This window comes from Trichosurus vulpecula, chromosome 1 (assembly GCF_011100635.1).
Source record: "Trichosurus vulpecula isolate mTriVul1 chromosome 1, mTriVul1.pri, whole genome shotgun sequence".
Classification (NCBI taxonomy): Eukaryota; Metazoa; Chordata; class Mammalia; order Diprotodontia; family Phalangeridae; genus Trichosurus; species Trichosurus vulpecula.
The window spans coordinates 373,371,508-373,380,220 of NC_050573.1; positions in this window are offsets into that span (position 1 = coordinate 373,371,508).

The following is an 8,713-nucleotide window of genomic DNA, read 5'->3' on the forward strand; positions in this document are numbered from 1 at the left end:
ATAAAACCAGCTCTTTGTTTTATTTATTAATTCAATAGTTTTCTTGGTTTCAATTTTATTAATCTCTCCTTTGATTTTCAGTATTTCTAATTTGGTATTTAATTGGGGGTTTTCAATTTGCTCTTTTTCTAGCTTTTCCAGCTGTCTGCCCAGATCATTGATCTCCTCTTTCCCTATTTTATTCATGTAGGCATTTAGAGATATAAAACTTCCCCTAAGAACTGCTTTTGCTGCATCCCATAAGTTTTGGTATGTTGTTTCATTATTGTCATTCTCTTGAATGAAATTATTAATTGTTTCTCTGATTTGATCTTTGGCCCACTCACTCTTTAGAATTAAATTATTTAGTTTCCAATTAGTTTTTAGCTTATTTTTCCATGGTACTTTATTAAAAATGATTCTTATTGCATCATGATCTGAAAAGGATGCATTGACTACTTCTGCTTTTCTGCACTGGATTGTGAGGTTTTTATGCCCTAGTACATGGTCAATTTTTGAGTATGTGCCATGTACTTTTGAGAAGAAAGTATATTCCTTTTTATCCCCGTTCAGTTTTCTCCAGAGGTCTATCATATGTGCCTTTTCTAAAATTCTGTTTACCTCCTTAACTTTTTTCTTATTTATTTTGAGGTTAGATTTATCAAGTTCAGAAAGGGGGAGGTTGAGGTCTCCCAATATTATAGTTTTGCTGTCTATTTCTTCCTGTAACTCCCTTAACCTCTCCTCTAAGAATTTGTATGCCTTACCACTTGGTGCATATATGTTAAGCAATGATATTGCTTCATTGTTTATGGTGCCTTTTAGCAGGATATAATGTCCTTCCTTATCTCTTCTAATTAGATCTATCTTTACTTTTGCTTTGTCTGAGATTAGGATTGCTACACCTGCTTTTTTTACTTTAGCTGAGGCACAATATATTTTACTCCAGCCTTTTACCTTAACCCTATGTGTATCCCCCTTTTTCAGATGCATTTCTTGTAAACAGCATATTGTAGGATTATGGTTTTTAATCCATTCTGCTATCTGCTTCTGTTTTGTGAGAATGTTCATCCCCTGCACGTTCAGGGTTATGATTTCTATCTGTGTCTTTTTCTCCATCCTGATTCCCCCTGTTTATGCTTTTATTTCTCCCTTTCCCCTTCTCCTCCCCAACAAAGTTTTGCTTTTGACCGCCGCTTTCCTCAGTTGACCCTCCCTCTTTATTCCCCTCCCTTATCTTACCGTTACCCACTTGCTACTTCTCCTCTTCCTTCTGCCCTCCCCCCTCCCTTTTCCCCCCCTTTCCCTCCCACTTCCCGTAGGACAAGTTAGATTTCTAAACTTATCAGAATATGTTATTCCCTTCTTGAACTAGATCAGATGACAGTAGAGCTCAAATACTGCTCTTCTCCCTCCCTTCTTTCCCTCTACCATAATATGTTTTTTTGCCACTTCCTTTGGTGTAATTTACCCTTTTCTACAACCTCCTTACCACTTCCCTCATAGCCCTCCCTTTATATCTCTTATTTATATTTTATATCTTTACATCAGTTAATTTATACAGGCATTCACAACCTATGTATATCCCTTTCATTTGTCACAATAGTTGTACCATTCCCAAGAATGACTTATATATGTATATGTGTATATATATGTGGATTCCGTGAGGACCAACCCTGACATACTGCGCTTTTCTCAGCAACCTAAAGGGCAAGGACAACTCCAGGGGACTCACGATGGAGAATGCTATCTTCATTCAGAGAAAGAACTGCAAAGTTTGAATACAGACTGAGGCACACTACATGCTCGCCTTTTCTGCTTCTCTTTTGTTTTTGTTTTTGGGTTTTTTTTTGGGGGTTCTGTTTCTTCTTTCTCATGATTCATTCCATTGGTCAAAATTCTTCTCCACGACCTGACTAGAGCATAAAATAATTCAATGCGAAGTTATACATGACAGTTATATGGGACTTCATGCCGTCTTGGGGAGGGAGGGGGGAGGGAGGGGAGAAAAACTGGAACTCAAAACTATGTAGAACCGTGTGTGGTAAACTAAAAATAAATGAAGAAATTTATTTAATTAAAAAAAAATTTATAAAAGTAAGAGCCATTCCTCAATCGATGCGATCAAAATATATAAAGCTTTCACATGAAGTAACCAAAGCTATCTATAGCCCTATGAAAATATGTTCTAACTCATTATTGATTGGATAAATGCAAATAAAAAGAATTCAGAGGTACCTCCTCATACCTTGTAGATTGGTTAATAAGGTAGGAAAGGAAAATGAAAATGTTGGAAGGGACATGGGAAAAAATGGAGCATTAATGCACTATTGGCGGAGTTGTGAAATGATTCAGCCATTTTGTAAAGTAATCTGGAATTATAAGGACTATAAGATCATGCATGCTCTTTGACCTAGCAATAACACTACTAGGTCTATATCCCAAAAGAGATAAAAAAGGACCTATAAGCACAAAAATATTTATAGCTTTTCTTTTCTGGTAGCAAAGAACTGGAAATTGTGGAGATGCCCATCAATTGGAGAATGGCTGAACAAATTTTGTTATTTGATTGTAATAGAATACTATTGTGCTATTGGGAACGATGAACAGGATGGTCTTTGAAAAGCCTGGAGATACTTGCTTGGGCTGATCCATAGTGAAATATACTGTGTATGTACAAAATAACAGCAATATTATAAGATGATCAGCTGTGAATGGCTTAGTTATTCTCAGCAATACAGCAATCCAAGATAACTTGGAAGGATTGATGATGAAAAATGCTATACATCCCTAGAAGAAAATAAAAATAAAACTGATGGTGTCTGAATACAGACTGAAGCATACTCTTTTTACTTTATTTTTCTTGTCTATGTTTTCTTTCATAACATGACTATTACGGAAATGTTTTGAATGGCTACACACACACACACATATGTGTGTATATATATATATATATATATATATATATATATATATATATGTATATGTATATGTATATATACACACATACATAACCTGTATCAAATTGCTTGCTTTCTCAATAAGCTGGTGGGTAGGGAGGGAGGAAAGCAGATAATTTGGAGCTCAAAGTTTTAGCAATGAATGGTAAAAATGGTTTTTACATATAATTGGGGAAAAATAAAATGCTAAAAAAAAGAAAAGAAAATGGCTGGAACTGAGAGATGCACTGTTTTTTTTTTTCTTGGCAAAACAATGAGGCCTGTGTTCTTGGATCTCAGAGTACATATTAAGGAGCAAAGTGGAAGAAGACTGGAAATGTAGGAGCAATGCTACCTGGAGGAGGATTCCACCTGTCATTGGCTGCCATAGAGAGAGAATTCATCTTCAGGAACATCACAAAATAAAATAAGAGAGTAAAGAAGGCAGAATTTGTTAAAGATCAAAGAAGAAAAATGTATTTTGGTCTAGGTAGATACTGTGAATAGGGTTTAGAACAGGTCCCTTCTGAAAATATGAGGAATTTGCTAGTGGCTCCATTACTTTATATCCCAAGATACAAATTCCAATATTTCCAAATACTTTTTTTTAAATCACAAAATGATTCATGTAGTATTACAATTGAAATAATTAGGCCTTAAGTGAATTTCAAATATATATATGTATATATATTATATATATAAACACACATATATACATACATACATATGTATATATATACATATATATGTGTGTGTGTGTATATATATATATATATATTTAATTTTAACTATTTGTTTAATATTTTCCCCTATTATTTTTCATGAGAGGGTGATTTACCAGAATATACCTCCATCAGTAGTAGCAGGTCCTAATTCTAATTGGGTAAACTTGTGTGAGTCACTTAATTTGTTGGACCTTATTTCTTCAACCAGTAATGAGATAATGCCCTCCCCCCATCCTGGTCTCTTTCACATGTAAGTTTATGATCCTATGATGTAATGATGCTTTGCACACTTTCTCTTAGTGATCTCCGATCATCTCCATGCAGATGTGTTTGTGAGGAGCTGGAGAGGGAATACATGACTGAGTGATCTCAGATCAGTTCATTTTCACCAATCAAATTTATGGCTTGGCGAAATTACAAAATGTAAAAGACAGCTAACAGAGAAAATTAAGTGTTAAGGTTTTATGCCTTTCAGAATCTGAGTGGTTGCATTCACCTCCCATAAAGGGTTTATTTCCTTGAGTGGCTCACAATCTGAAAGAATTATTTGTAGTTGATGGAGGTTGTGAAACTGAGAAGACACAATTCAAAAGTTACTAAGGGTTTAGCCCTTTCAAATTGTGATTGGCCAACATAAAGCAAGTGTATGCGTGTATATATAGGTGTGTGTGTGTATATATATATATATGTGTGTGTGTGTGTGTGTGTGTGTGTATGTATATATACACACATGTATATATTAATATATATACCCATATACACACATACACAGTCATATATGCACACATATGTGTGTATGTGTATATATATATATATATACACACACACATATATGTATATTTTACTTTTTGAAGAAGATATGAATAACTTCCTCAGTCAACTTGATGAAATTATAGAAGTGTTACCCACTGATTGGCTGAAACAACAATGCCACTAGTAGGCTTATAAAACACAGACAATTTCAAAGCCTGTGAGTTATCCCTGATAGTATAGAAGGTAGTGAGGTGTTGAATCAAGTTGAGTGTAAATAAGGAACAGGCCCAAGGATCCCAACAGAGTGATGAAAGGATGCATCATGAAGGTAGGGAGAGAGAAGAAAAGGTATCAGTGACCTGTAGTGCATAAAATGTGATTTGCTTTAGCAATAAGTATTCCCCATATGTCTTTCTCTACTAGTACACTGTAAGCATGTCTATTTTCCCCACCAAAATTGTAAGAATGATGAAAGCCTGAACTACAGGTTTATGAGAGGATTTTTTAATAACTGTTGGCTCTATGTCATTGCAGTAAACTCCTTTGCTTTGAGTGCATTGTGTCAAGCAGTTTACTATTTAAATGAATATGTACCTATTGAAGGCTTATAAGGTAAAGTTTTAGAAAGGTGTATCCACAGGAAATTTTGCACCCAGTATAGCCTTCCCCTAATAAACTCAAAATTTTGGTGCAAGTTGGGGGGTAATTTCATGGGGGAATGCCATATAAATATTACCAAAATTTAAAAATCTAGTCCTCATCTTTCTTCTGAATTCTATTTCTGTGGTGACAACTGTCTGCTGGTCATCTCCATCGCAACATATCTAAAGTCAGAACTTATTATCTACTTCACCACTCAGAACACCCCAAAACTGCCCTACTTCTAAATTACCCTATTTGGTGAAAACATAGCTGTAAATTGTCCTTCTAGTCAGCCAGGCTCTCAACCATAGAATTGTCTTTGATAATTCACTGTTATTTTACCACCCGCCCACCATTCAATAACTGTTAAAATTTTGATGCTTCTACTAACAGAACAATTCTCACATTCATTCTGTGAACTATATTCCCACAAACTTTGCTTCTGGTCTTCTTTACCTGTTGCCTGGGATATTGTGATAACCTACTAATTTTTGTTCCTACTCTCAATCGCTCCCATCTCTAAGTCATGCTATTCATGGCTATAAGTATAATATTCTTCAGGCAGAGATTTGACCATATCACTCCCCTGCTAATTTTTTTTTTTACATTTCTCTCTTCGTCTAGGCTAAAATATACAGTCTTCTGCTTGACACTTAAAACTTTTTATAATCCTATATAAGACTATGATTTTGCACTTATTTTACTTCAATACCCTTCATACAATCTACGCTCATAGTTGTAATCAACATTCTGTGACTTTACACAATAGTTTCCAGTGCTTAGAATGAACACCTTTCTGACCACAGTTTCCAAGAATTTTTAATTTCCTTCAAGATAGCTCTAGGTACACATCCTATATAGGAAGCTTTCTTAGTTAGTGCTTTCTCCTTCCTTTAATTTTCTTGTACTCAGTTATTTGTTTGATTATTACATATCACCTAGTAGAATGTAACTTCTTAAGCAAAAGATTTTTTTTAAATATTTTTTTTAAATTTATTTAATATGTTTAGTTTTCAGCATTGATTTTCACAAGAGTTTGAATTGCAAATTTTCTCCCCATTTCTACCCTCCCCCCCCCCACTCCAAGATGGTGTATATTCTGGTTGCCCTGTTCCACAATCAGCCTTCCCTTCTGTCACCCCACTCCCCTCCAATCCCCCTTTCCCTTCCTTTCTTGTAGGGCAAAATAAATTTCTATGCCCCGTTGCCTGTGTATCTTATTTTCTAGTTGCATGCAAAACCTTTTTTTGTTGTTTTTGAACATCTGTTTTTAAAACTTTGAGTTCCAAATTTTCTCCCCTCTTCCCTTCTCACCCACCTTCCCTAAGAAGTCAAACAATTCAACATAGGCCACATGAGTATCACTATGTATAACCCTTAAACAATACTCATGTTGTGAAAGACTAACTATATTTTCCTCCTTCCCAACCCATCCCCCTTTATTGAATTTTCACCCTTGACCCTGTCCCCTTTCGAAAGTGTTTGTTTTTGATTACCTTCACCCCCATCTGCCCTCCCCTCCATCATCCCCCACATTTTTTATCTTCTTCCTTCTTCTTTCCTGTGGGGTAAGATGCCCAATTGAGTATGTATGGTATTCCCTCCTCAGGTGAAATCTGATGAGAGCAAGATTCACTCATTCTCCCCTCACCTGCTCTCTCCCCTCCTCCCAAAGAACTGCTTCCTCTTGCCACCTTTATTCGAAATAATCCACCCCATTCTATCTCTCCCTATCTTCCTCTCTCAATATATTCCTCTCTCATCCCTTAATTTGATTTTACTTCTTTTAGATATCTTCCCTTCATCTTCAACTCACCCTGTGCCCGCTCTCTCTCTCTCTCTCTCTCTCTCTCTCTCTCTCTCTCTCTCTCTATCTCTCTCTCTCTCTCTCTCTCTCTCTCTCTCCACACATACATATATACATACATACACATTCACTTATGTATATATATATAAATATGTGTGTGTGTATATATATACACACATAAACATATACATATATATATACATATGCATACATACATATATATATATATATATGCGTATTCCCTTCAACTACCGTAGTACTGAGGTCTCATGAATCATACACATCATCTTTCCATGTAGGAATGTAAACAAAACAGTTCAACTTTAGTAAGTCCCTTGCAATTTCTTTTTCTTGTTCTTTTTCTTGATTACCTTTTCATGCTTCTCTGGATTCTTGTGTCTGAAAGTCAAATTTTCTATTCAGCTCTGGTCTTTTCACTGAGAAAGGTTGAAAGTCCTCTATTTTATTGAAAATCCACATTTTGTCTTGGAGCAAGATACTCATTTTTGCTGGGTAGGTGATTCTTGGTTTTAATCGTAGCTCCATTGACCTCTGGAATAACGTATTCCAAGCCTTTCGATCTCTTAATGTAGAAGGGGCCAGATCTTGGGTTATTCTGATTGGGTTTCCACAATACTCAAATTCTTTCTTTCTGGCTGCTTGCAGTATTTTCTCCTTGACCTGGGAGCTCTGGAATTTGGCAACAATATTCCTAGGAGATTTCTTTTTGGGATCTATTTGAGGAGGCGATCTATGGATTCTTTCGATTTCTATTTTGCTCTGTGGCTCTAGAATATTGGGGCAGTTCTCCTTGATAATTTCTTGAAAGATGATATCTAGGCTCTTTTCTTGATCATGGCTTTCAGGTAGTCAAATAATTTTTAAATTGTCTCTCCTGGATCTATTTTCCAGGTCAGTGGTTTTTCCAAGGAGATATTTCACATTGTCTTCCATTTTTTCATTCCTTTGGTTCTGTTTTATAATATCCTGATTTCTCATAAAGTCACTAGCTTCCACTTGCTCCAATCTAATTTTGAAGGTAGTATTTTCTTGAGTGGTCTTTTGGACCTCCTTTTCCATTTGGATAATTCTGCCTTTCAAGGCATTCTTCTCCTCATTGGCTTTTTGGAGCTCTTTTTCCATTTGAGTTAGTCTATTTTTTAAGGTGCTGTTTTCTTCAGTATATTTTTCAGTATTTTTGGGGGTCTCCTTTAGCAAGTCATTGACTTATTTTTCATGGTTTTCTCTCATCCTTCTAACTTCTCTTCCCAATTTTTCCTCTACTTCTCTAACTTGCTTTTCCAAATCCTTTTTGAGCTCTTCCATAGCCTGGGACCAGTTCATGTTTTTCTTGGAGGCTTTTGTTGTAGGCTCCTTGACTTTGTTAACTTCTTCTGTCTGTATGTTTTGGTCTTCTTCGTCACCAAAGAAAGAATCCAAAGTCTGAGGCTGAATCTGGGTGCTTTTTTGCTACCTGGCCATATTCGCAACCAACTAACTTGATCCTTGAGTTTTTCAGTGGGGTATGACTGCTTGTAGAGTTTAGAGAACTATGTTCCTCGCCTGGGGGGATGTGCCAGCTCTGCCACACCAACACTCCTCCTTCCCCAAGAACCCCCAACCAGGACTGGACTTAGATCTTCAGCAGGCTCTGCACTCCTGCTCTGATTCTCCACCTAATTCCTCCCACCAGGTGGGCCTGGGGCCGGAAACAACTGTAGCTGAACTTCTGTAGCTGCCCCACCTCTGCTGCCCTGGGGACGGTGGCTGAACAGCAAACTCCTTCCACTCCTGCAGCTTTTCTCACTAACCTTCTCTGCTGTGTTTGGTGTTTGTGGATTTAGAAGTCTGGTAACTGCCGCAGCTCA